Source organism: Thermobia domestica, chromosome 18, assembly GCF_964235325.1.
Source record: "Thermobia domestica chromosome 18, izTheDome1.hap1.1, whole genome shotgun sequence".
Lineage (NCBI taxonomy): Eukaryota > Metazoa > Arthropoda > Insecta > Zygentoma > Lepismatidae > Thermobia > Thermobia domestica.
The window spans coordinates 53,927,450-53,940,692 of record NC_137471.1 but is presented as its reverse complement, the minus strand read 5'-3'; positions in this window follow the sequence as shown (position 1 = coordinate 53,940,692).

Genomic DNA, 13,243 nt, shown 5'->3' with positions numbered 1-13,243 from the left:
CTCATTCTCATTGAGTACATCTGATATGTGCCCTGGACCCTCCCCCAACTAATATTCGTGTATTATGGGATATTGTACAGCGATCATGGAGCAGTGTGACTTCGCAACGCTTTCAGTGTCTTGCAGATTCCATGCCATGCCGCATCTCTGCTGTCATCAGAACAAAAGGGGGTGCTACACGCTAATAGCCAGGTATTTCGAATCAGTTGTTCATGAGCGTATATTAATTGACTGACCATATCAAGCTGAATATAATAACATGCTTCAGGATAAATTCTTATGTGTATCGTGAAAATCGATATGAAACAGAGTAGATTATATTTATTATTGTGTGTCTTCTGCTAACAGTGACATGGATACTTCTAAGTGACATATATGCAGTTACTCACAAACTACTTGTAAATATTGTACAGTTCAAAATCAACCTTTGAAGAAAATGGTACAAAACAAGTTAACGTCCAAAAGCGTTTTAAGATTTTCTTATAGTGCAGAAACTTGGAATCGCAGCTCACAAGGAACGGACATGAACCTTTCAATCGGATATCCAAATCAAACCTACTTCATTCGATAAACATAACAAAGAAAGGTTCATGCACAAAACGTTAGGTGCCATGGATAACAGAGTAAGTCCGTGGGGCCCATTAACCTTGTTAATATTAAGAAAATCGCAGGCTCGCAGTGAAATAGATATTGCATCAACACTATTCATTGGATAGTCATGGTTTATAGTTCATTCTCTTCAGCATGAAACAAGCTTTTCAAAAGTGCTATGTTTTGGGGCCCATAATGTACTTGAACAAGGAAAATTCCCTCCAGAAATCCCTCCCATCAACTTTGGACCCCTCGGGGGTGGCCCTGGATAAAAAACACACAATCCAAATGTATCTCGAACAATACTATAAGGGATAAAAAATGTGTGTACCATGTTTTGTATTAATAGACGGAATAGATATGAGGGAAAAGCTTGTATACCAATACACGCTTTTCCCTCATACTATTTTGTTACGTTTATCTAATGGACTAGGTTTGATTCGGATGTCCGGATAACACGTTCATGCCCGTTCCTTGTCAGATTAAACTTTTTAATTGATATTATATGGTGACTGAATGCTTCAAATATTGGTTACATGTCCGGAAAAATCACAGGTAAATGAATTTAGTACAGTATAATTATCTATAAAAGATATTAAAAAATAGTGTACAAGAGTAATGTACATTGAGGGAATTGAAGGATATATCGCTATTACTCATAAATACAAGAAGAAAACCGTTATTTTATTCTGTGGAGGAACGAAGTACAAATTTGTTCATTTTCTAAAGCAATGTGAACGGATTTTATTATATTTTATTCTTCAATACAAATCAATGAGTGGTTTGTATTTATGGCACTTTTTTTAATTAACGGAATATTTTAAAGACAACTAGTTCCATTTCTGTCTCACGAATACTGATATTAGTTCCGTTAATATTTTGGTGTAAAATTTTAAATCCTGTTAGAATTGCAACAATTTGCTATACTCATTAAATCGCTGGTGCTACAGTGTTGTCGAAACATCTATTCAAGCTTATCACACATACATGCTAGTAATTTGCTAGATGGTTCTACATAACACAGTGAAACCTCTCAATAACGGGCACATAGGACCATGATTGTTTGTAAATGAGAAGTGTCCGTTACAAAGATGTTACACATACAGTATTTAGATTACTCAAAGCTCATGTGACCAGTCTTGGGAAGTAACGTAATGGAAGTAAAACGCATTACTTTTTAATTAACGTTTCCTAGTAACGTGTTACATTATTTCCAAAGTAACTGTAGCGGTAACGGGTTACACGTTGTTAAGTAACGTACCTAGTTTGCGTTACATTTCGGATGAGTAAATACAATATATGTATTTTTTCGTAAACAAATGTTTCTTTTCTGTAAGTGAATTTCTCAGAATGGAACAACGGAGCATGAACTACGTATGTCAGTGAGCGATAGTCAGTCACCGACACACAGTGAAACAGATAAGATCTTAGAGCCACTTGCTGTTTTTGGAAGATAAGTACAGCCTCAGGGAAATCACATGTACTGATTGCAAGCACCTCGAAGATTTTGTCATAGATTTTGACAGCTCCAAATCAATACATCCAGTGAATGAACTACGAGTGCAATGGTAGTCTATCTTACTTTGATTGGTGTCGTTTTTATAAAGATGGGGAACGAAGATATTTTATCGTTCGAACATTTAAAAGAATACTTAAAAGCTAAGAATGATGGTGGACAGAATTGAAAAGTAAAGATTCTGAAGTGCCCCGGCGGGAAATATAAATATTTATCAACAGCTAGGGTGCCATAATTAACGATATACATTAAGGGTTAATATGAATAAACTGTGTTCTGATGAGCAGACCTACTTTATTACTAGAAAATAGTTGCTGGTGATATGTAATATTGGAGTTCTTTCATATCTCCGTTGATTATAGAGTTTGGAACAACTAGCTTTAAAAGCATGTATCGATTGTAGACTTACTGGCAAGTTTTAATTCACCCCCAGTTCATGCGTTCTCATTTTATTAGTTGTACTGTGATGCTGCTCAATATTCTGTATTTTTAATTTTGCACAATATTATTATATATAATTAGTTTAGCAGAATAATAATAATAAGCAGCCATTTTTTTTCTAACGCAGTATGGCATTTTAGTTAGTGTTACATTATATGAAAATATTCATATAGTTCTCAAGTAGGAATTTATTCTTGCATTTACATAAAGCGATTCAGAATGTGCAATATTGCGTTTATAAAGTCAACGAAGTACATAAAATTTCCAATAAAGTAACTGTCCGCATGAAAGGATATAGCTGCACTACTATTATCAACCTACGGTTCTAAACATGTACGATGATTAGGAAAAATCAAGTAACTTACCCAACACTGCATGTGACAACAGTATACAGCAAATACATTAGTTATAGATGTAGATAACTACAGGGTAATATCGACGTACTGTACTGTTTTCGAATTACTGGGAGAATGAACGAAACCCTCCCTGTAAGGAAAGATAGTATCCGTAGAGGGTGTGTTTATTCGGATGTGTACTGAGAAATCCGTGTGTGATCTATTTTTTTTACCCAAATATAAGTCATATCTCTATAATCCCTTGATTCGCTTACTAATTGTATTAAAAGGTAGAAACAATCTCATGTAAGTAAGAACATATAACGTTATTATTAAACACTGAAAATATAGATAGAATTAACCAATGATTTTTTGTAGGAAAAAGAGTCTGCAATAATTATCTTTGTATAATCCTGCGGACATTAGTTTCTAGTCTGATTGCTTGTAATCGCCTTATAAGTTGAAGAGATTAAAGTGCAGAAATTATTTTATATCCTAAATACGACGAATAAGCTGAGAGTAGTTCTTGTCCGCTATGAAAAGGTTGCTAAAAAAAAGTTGGGGGCAAAAGAAGTCTGTCCCAGTGCCGTGCCGTGGGTGGGGCGAGCGTGGCGACGACCCGGGCGCTGAAGTGAGGGGGCGAAAAATTAGGGAGAAAGAAGGAGGAAAGAGGAAAAATTACTTGGAATATTTTAGATCAACAGCAGTATTTTTCAGTTTAATATTTAATTTGCACGTGCACATATATAAAATTGAAGGATAAAAGTTATAAAAAGTGCTCAAAATCAAGGAAGAGCAGGGTTTATTTTTGAACCCGTGATGGCGCTTCGCGACTGATCTGTTGACCTCACTCATATATACGGGGACGCCGTCGTGTACTCTCGCCCCGGGTTCCACGGCACAGTACTGGCCTGTCCGTCCGTATCTGAGAATGTTCGTTAAAAGGTTCTTGTTTTTTATTCTTTCCCATAATAACATATATATTTTTGTCGGGACAAAAAAGTTTTTATAATAGAGGGATCCGCTGCTGAGAGGTATCAGTTGAAGAACATTTCACTGTATTAAATAAAGACTATTTGTTTATTTGGAATTTTACATTTCTTTCAACACAGAGAGTACCTGAAATCAATACATTTGAGCTTAAACAGGAAGGTCTCCTGCACCAGTACCGAGAACAGGAGGCATTTAGCCACCAAGGAGGTCAATAATATGGAAGAAGAGAAAGTAAGAAGATACCTTGACATATATATTCACGAGTAATAGCAGATATTTTTTAAAATTGTAAATCCTAAGGTAGTTCCTAAAAGTATATAGTCCCTGGTTGTTTGATGTATATTGAAAATGATTTTTTTTCTTTTTTGTAAATGACATCACAAATAACACGAAAACATTGGTTTCATTATATTATATAAATGTATATAAAGAGAAATAATCCGCAAAAGAAAAGTGCATCCACAATTACTTACCAGTTATTAATAACATTTAAAGAAGCAAACGTTGCATGCAAAGAAGTGGATATTGCATGCAATGGATTTGTTTTACAAGATACATATTCTTTTTACGTATATATGAAGTCCTTGCTCACAGATCATTTTCATATTATTCACAATACCGTAGAAGTTAAAAGGTGAAATTTTACGACCTAACTTTTAACACTTACAAAATACAGGGGCCACGGTGGCTCAGTGGTAGAGCGTTCACCTCTGGTTCATGGGGTTCTTGGTTCGGTTCCAGCTCGCGCCAAGGGAGCTTCACGGTGAACAAACCGTGTACGTGGGTTTTCTCGGAGTTCTCCCGTTTCCTTTCACATGTTTCATTCCACTATTTCATTCATTTATCACCACCATCTCCTTTATCCTAGCAGGCATAACCGTTAGACTTAAAACCTAAATATTTCATTTCACTTACAAAATACAGTACTTTAAAATAGATGTTTTCAGAAAGTTCCTCATTGTTACATCATGTATTTGAGTGACATAGAGTTTAACATAACGATCGCCTGCAAAACAGGCTATTTTAAAGAAGAATACCCATGTTCTGAAAATTTGTTATAATAATTTTGCAGTTTTGAAAAAAAAAAATGTAAACGGACTAAAATTCAGTTAATAGTGTTGTTCGTGGCATTACTTTGAATGAAGGTTTCTTGACATTTTCTAGACTAAAACCTCCCGACATAGTAAAATACATTTTGTTTTCTTCTACACTAACGATTTTTAATGAACCGCGAACAAATACGTTAATACTGATGAAAAGTAGGTATCAAATGAGATCTCATTTTAGGTTATATCATTTCATTAGTGTAATGATTCATTTACTAACATATAGCATTGTTTTCTACATCAAACTTATATTTCATTGTAGCGCTTTATTCTTTTTCAGCATTGACATCCGGAACTAAATGAGTACGTGGCTATTGTTCTTTCATATGTGTTTCACAAATGAAAAGAAATAAGCCGCGATCAAATCCATAACAACATGTGTTTCATACTTCGAACAAACATAATGAAAAAGAAGGTGTTCCCCACACGAATGCTGTTCCACAAGTAGGAAAACATATACAACTGAACATTCCGCGACTTTATTTACTTGTTGCTATAGTTACGTGCTCAATTATACGACTCATACCTACCAGAGTGTATGTGTGAGGGTCTTTAGTTCTTCGACTTACGTTTGACTATAACTTTCGATCGATTTTCGAACTCCTTGGTGTATTATAGATATGTTTACTGTTATGAATGTATTTCTTTTTTCCCTCTTCTCGTTAGATAAGTACAATATTCCTCTTACGTCAATTTCTTACTTCTATTGTTAAGGCCAATTATTGACTTTAAATGACTCTAGAATATGTCGCAATTTCGTAACAAGAACCACTAACGTTGCGTGCAATATGTCGTTACGAACAGAACGTTACACGAGATTTACTGCCGGTTAAGGATAAAAAACAACCTGTTTACCGAACTTTTTTAAAAAATTTTTACTTGGTCGATCATCTTTTGTGAGAAATTCAAATAATAAGAAATAACTGTCGTATAATGCTTGAAAAATGAAAGTTACTATTGTTGGGCAAGGTTATATGTAGAGACCGGATGTTTAGGCATTAAGAACTTGGAAAATAGGCACTTAAAATTTAAAAAATAAGCAGTAAAATAGGCACTAAAATGTAACTCGAAATAATGAAGATAAATACTCACGAAGCTAGAAGCTAGATGTGTATTTCATATTATATATATATATATATATATATATATATATATATATATATATATATATATATATATATATATATATATATATATATATATATATATATATATAGAGAGAGAGAGAGAGAGAGAGAGAGAGAGAGAAATGTACCACGTGCTTGTGTTATTTACAGTATATAAATTATATATATTTCCCAATTAAATCTTCTTTCAAAGAAAATGCATAGAATACCAACATTAGGCACTAAAAGCAATTATTTAGGCAGTGAGGGGCGAAATAGGCAAAATAAAGTTAGCTTAAATCGAAACTATAATCCCCGATATAAACTTTAAAACGTTATTTTTGATCATATCTTTAGCATTGAAGAATAGGCATTTTGCCTAACATCCGGTCTCTAGTTATATGGCATAGCCGGGCAGTAGTTCAGAAGAAATACCACCTCCTTGGTTACCATAAAATATAAACATTTTCTTCTTCCAAAAATTTACCCTATTGGCCATATGACCTTGTTTCAGTTTTGTCGTGCGTGTTATGAACAAACTTGGTTGTTTAATTTCTTTTTGACTTTGTATGATGGACAACCCTGGTCTTTTACTAGATCTCCACTTATTTGTTCAACGAAGTTTATTTATTGTATATCGAATACAATCGGTATACACCGATTAACGGTGTTCAGCAGTAATACATAATGGTTACAATTCATGAATCATTGTGCTACGTGCTAAGTAACATGCCCAAAGTATTGTTTTACTTCTACATCAAATATACCTATTGTAGGAATTTTTATTTGGACACTATACATAGTGCACATTGTTTTCTTAGGCGATATATCTAGTACATTCAAACGCTGTGATGGTTCGTGGAATATTACACACGAGCGCATATACCTGTTCGGAATATGAAAGGAGGTTTCTGATAATACCCGAATCTATCTCATTGTGTTCAGTTCCAAATCTCCTCCCGGTCGCGTCACTTCCAGTGATATATCGTAATTTTAGGAAACATCTGCTCCTATGGTCCAAATGTTTCCGGACAATGACGCAATATTCCAGGATCATAATGCGTGCACTCACATAGCTGGGACTGTTGCGGCGAGGTTTGAGGAAGATCGGGGTGAAGTTATACGTCTCCCCTAGCCCGTTTGTTCCTCGAACCTCAACATAATTAAGAGCCTGCCTTACTAAAAATAATGCAAAATTTACCATTTTTCTTTTGCTTGTTTATTCATAAGTGAAGGGAGATAATGATATGCAACTTGCCACAATCATAGATAATGTTGTTCTATAACAGAAAATGTGCACCTGAAGAATTTTCAGTGTTGCCATCCATAGAAATTATAGTGTTGCCAGAATAACAATTTCCCTAAAATCTAAGTTAAGGTAGCGACTAGAGAAACAATCTCAACTGCACTTGGTTACATATTGTGTTGTTTTGGTTTGCTGTGAATTATTTTTTTAAATAGTATTATTATTTAATTTTAATAACTGTATGTTAAAACTATTTTGTTTATTACAAACTAAATATAACTATTATTTAAAAAGTAGTTCATAGGAAACCAAACCAACATGATACGTAATCAAATGCAGTTGAGTTCGTTCCTCTAGTCACTGCCTTAACTTAGATTTTAGGGAAATTGTTATTCTGGCAACACTGTAATTTCTATGGATGGCAACACTGAAAATTCTTCAAGTTCATATTTTCTATTGTAGTACAACATTATCTATGATTGTGGTAAGTTGCATTTTATTATGTCCTTTCACTTATGAAAAACAAGTAAAAGAAAAATTGTAAATTTTGCATCTCTGGTCCGTTATAGAGACGAATCCGGCGCAGATTTCCGCGTCCATCCTCTTCTCACGGAGTTGAGTGATGCCTGCATACGTAATGGTATAATCAGGGGTAAAAGTGGATCTGAAAAGGTAGGGGGACGGTAAGTAGCGCCGTCTCCCTGTTTATCTTTGCCCATTGTAATCTTTTAGGAACTGGGGGGACGCCGTACATATTTTTCGGAGGCGAGAGGACGGTGTCCCCCCTCGTTCCCCTGGGTATAATATTCCAATTGTTATCATTCATCACTTCTATGACTCCATTCCACGTTGCGTTAGAACTGCTCTGAAGGCGAAAGGTGATCAAACACCATTAATCTGGTAAATTGCATTTTTTGAGGCGTTTCATATTATTTTGTTAATCATCTGCATATCTTACCACGCCGTCTATTGATCGAACTTATAACTACAGTACTTCAGAAACTTGATATTGTTTCATTAGTAAAATTTGTGTGTCAGATTTTTTACTAATGATTACTAAAGAGTAATAAAATAAATATCATATCATTTTCTCTTTAATTTTACAATGTTTGAATATCAGGCCGTTGTGATAGAAAATAAGGTAGCTCCTGTGAAAGTTCGATACAACACGTATCTTCGTTATAGCCCCAAATTTGGATGAGAGAAATATCATGGACGTATTTCCATCAGAAACTTGGCTATAATCCTGACATTTTTCTTGACATGCGGAACCGGCGACCTCTTTTGTTTTGCCACTATGTTTGGGCATGAGTACTTGACACTTTTAATCCTAAGCCCGACTCCAGCTCAGGCATTACGTATGAGTCTCTCATGTACATTCTGCGGGTGGTGGTTGGATTTTCGGTTGTGTGGAAAACTTAACGTGAGCATGGATCAAAAAGAAGTCATTATTTGGTAGACACCTAGCGATGAAATTGTGAAGAGCTCGTGGACGCTGAAACCTGTTGCTAGTTTCGTTGTTTTGCGGTATTTTGCTGATGTAGTACATAGATAAATGTTTTGTTCTAAGGCTCTTTTATTGCGGCTATTCTGTGCTAATATATGAAGAAATATAAACGACTGAAGAACAAATAGCAAACATTGTAGCAGTTTCACCCATCTAATAAGCAAGTTTTGCATATTTTCCATATTATGTTTCTGTTAATTTTTTGTCTGTCATGTACGTAATGTTGTATTATTTCCACTCAACAATACCAATAAATGCAGGGTGTTTCAAAACCACACTGAGAATGTTTGTGAAGTGATTCCTGACACCAAGATAAGACAAAATAGTATAGACGAACCTGAGTTCAGAAATCCGTTATTTCGGAGTTATAGGCTACCGAAGAAATGAACTTTAAATATCCATAGCTCCAATACTGTGGGACCTACCGCAGTCGGGTCAAGACTTCACTGAGCAACTATGTGCGCTATCCAAAAATGCATGTTTCAGAATCCTGCGGCATTTCTGCAACAATTTTTATAGAGGTAGTTGGTCAGTACTTCAAATTATATGCCCGTATCCGAACTCCCTCCTAAAAATTGTGTGAGTACTGCAGAATTCTGAAACGTATTTTTGGATAGGGCACATATTAGTTCCTCAGTGAAGTCTTGACCCGACCACGGTAGGTCTCATAGTATTGAAGCTATGGACCTGTAAAGTTCATTTATTCATGTTTTCAACAGCCTATAATTCCAAATGACGCATTTCTGCACCCAGGTTGGTCTATGTTTTTTGTCTTATTTTGGTGTCAGAAATCACCTTTCTAACGTTGTCGATGTTTTTTGAAACACCCTGTATATTAATCTTACAATTAAATGTTTAAAGATTTATTTACATGTTGCATCTTTTTTTTTAACTACCTGATATACATCTTTTACTAAACTGACAGGAAGCTGGAATTTGCATCTAAACGAAGGTGTTAATGATTTAGTTTCATTGCTTGCGCACTTATCCTGCAAGTGGCATTTCGTATTTCTTTTATTAGATGTAGTTCAAGGCCATTATTATTCTGTAACTTCTAGCAAATGGCCTGATCAATATACCAGTATATAGGTGTTTTCTTTCTTCCACTATATGTAGATTCAATTCTTCGAGATCGACACTCTCGTCATTATTGTCTATACCAAGTATAAATTTTATGGTAGCTGTGTATATTTAATGTAATCTATCCAACCCACCACACGAAAACTGTTATCGCGCGAGCGCATTTTAGTCTTGAGGAAACTGCTAATTTATATTTGATGGAAGTTCGATCGAAATGTCAAATGTTTTTAAAATATTGTCTTCCATGGGATAAGATTCGTTATTTACAAATAAATATGTTTCTGTGTTATCAAATACGATAGCTTAGGAAGGGAAGGAAGTGAAAAAAGAGATATACCATATTAGTACTTCCGCTTTAGGGTAGGCTTGGTAGGCGAAAGCTATTGATGGCAACATCAAACTGGCCAATCATGATTATCACCAATCAGTATTGTTGAGTGCTTTTCTACATATAAATACTTACCTAGTAATATGACGTAGCCTCACTAAAAAAAAGAAGAAGAAAAAGCGGGGCACGGTGGCTCAGTGGTAGAATGCTTATCTCTGGTGTGTGGGGTTCCTGTTTCGATCCCCGGCCAAGTTTGTGGTGGACAACATCATGTCCGTGGGTTTTCTCGAGGATCCCATATTTTCATTCCATAAATTCGTCACCCCCCACAAGGTGTTTATCCACCACAAAGTTCACTTGGCGCTGGGCTCGAAGCAGAGATTCCACGTACCAGAGGTGAATACTGTACCACTGAGCCACCACGGTCCCCTACAGAGATTCAAAGTAAATAAGATCAATAATCGAATAATAACATGTATTTGAGGTTGTGTTTGAGTAGGTAGCTTGTTCACTTCTTCGTAAAAATCGAATTGAAATTAATTTAACGATTATGCTCTTTAGGCTTAAGTTGACAGATGATTATACTGAAAGTGAATAATTATGGAATTAAATTTTCATCCTTTACCATCGAGAATCGAATCCGGAACCAGGTGCACCAAAGGCACAAGCGTTAGCCGGTGACGTGCATTTTCTCACGGTGCAATCTCGCACGGTGCTCATTATCGAGCAATTTCACACGGTCCTGGTTATCGCATTAATCAGTCAGCAGGTGTGGTGCATTTTCACACGGTCCATCTGCAATCACGTGATTCACCCTGAAACTTCTTTCACTACAAGGGGAGGGGGGACAGAACAACTATGAACTAAGTAAGAACAGAGAAAGAGCAAATACAAGTTAAATACGAACAATTGCAATTAATATTAGAGAAGGAGAGCTTAGAAAATGTTTCACTTTCACAAAAAGAATAATGAAGAAAGTAAGCAGAAATTAAAATAACAAAGAACAAGATAGAACAAAGAAATCAGCAAATAAAAACAATAGTAAAGAAGAAGAGAAAAATAGCATATACAATAAGAAATTGAAATAAATGAAAAAAAAATAACAGAAACTATCGGAAATTGATATTAATACATAAAGAACAGCAAATGAAAATAAGAACAAATAAAGAATAATCAAAAATTAAAATAATTAGGGACAGAAGATAGAATAATCACATATTAAAATAAATAAAGAATAAAATAAGCAGCACATCAGAGAATTCAGACAGGTAGTTCAACAATCGAAGAAAAATGTGCCCGCCCTAGAGCATAGAAAAACGTTGTGATTTGTAAAACACACAATATTAGCTCCATACTCCAAGGCGGTTCTAAGAAGAACCTTGTCATCTTGTTATTTTCCGAGCGAACAGCACGTCGTTAAGATGGAACCTTCTACTTTTGTACGTCGTCAACCCATTTTTACAGTTCATAGCCCATTATCTTAGCTTTTGGAGATAGCTCAAGCTTCTCAAGCAATTTTTAAGGTCTGCGCCATTTTCTAGCTTCTCCAGGACTAATTGCAATCGTTCGTCAAGACGGATGTAAGTGAATTTTCTACGCTTCTCCGAATTGCAGTCTAAGCCCTGTCTCGCGAAAGCATGAAAACTAGCTGTCGCATCTGCTTTTAATACACTCACAAGCTCAAAGATATGTGGTGTACTCTTAGATATGGTGCGATTTAACTTATTGTGCCAACCCTCCACTGGGTTGTTTGTTCTGTGTCTTTGACCGTTGCAGTTCCATATTTCTCTTGGAACATTTGGATTATCCATCCATTGTTCAATGAAATAATCGTTGAACATTTCGATTTTCTGGCCAGATGGACAGTCCTCCATGACGGTGAGCCAACCTTCATCGATCCTGCTTGTTGGTATTAATGCCAATGCACTACACATGCGAACATGATGGCGTACATCTTCATTGTGGAGGTATTCTTCGACGAGACCTATACTCTGAATCTTCCGCCAGATACTCTGGTTAAAATGGTAATGGCAGCCGGAAACCTGTGAATTGGGAAACACTGCACGCAACGCATTGATTGCAGCAAGTTCAAAATCTATTTTTAACACTCGAGGTTCGTTCTGGCCAGACCACGTTTTAAGAAATGTAAACAGTTGTTCGTATGTTCTGTAACAAAATTTACTGGGGGTACACCCCAATACTTAATTTTTACTTCCTCGTGAGGCCTCAGAGAGACTAGAGGAAATCCCAATAGGTTCAATGCGGTTATACAGCTGCAATATGTGTTGGATGTAGGTTAGATTGAGTTTTAATATCAAAAAGGACGTTTCTGCTATAACATTTATTTTAACAAAAAACTCTATATTAATTTAACAAGAAAAATAATAAACAATGATAACAATTATTATGAAAAACTTTTATATTAAATGTCATCAGAAACGTTCGTCTTTCGATGCAATCATATCTTTACATTTTAATGAACATGAAACTCCTCTTTTTTTTTTCAATTCCGTTACAGTTCGCTATGTTTTATCTGGCAACAATGCATACAAGACCGGTACAACCAGTGTCTTATCATGTGTGCTTCCTATGTCTGCATGTATGGTGTATAACTGGGAAAAATACTTACAGGAACTCTTGAACGTTCCGTCAAAAAACCATTGTGCGCTTTCCTTCAGTGCTGGTTTCAAACCCTCGTAACCAAAACACAGAATTCGTGCGTCTCCTTCCAGTGCGTCGTACTGTAAAAACGAGGTACCATCTTCAAACCGAATCATATAATCGGGAAAGCAGATATTTCTAGGAGTCGGTGCACCTTGATGTATGCCGAGTGATTTCCTTCTAACACCATTTAAACCCCCTTTCTTCTGATCATACGATGGTATGGAGGTTACTAGGTCCAGACCTTGATTAATTGGAACAGCCATTTCTTCTTTGAAGATAACAGACACTGGTGTAAGGATCTCGTCTCTTGCTCTCTTCTTGCAATTTGAA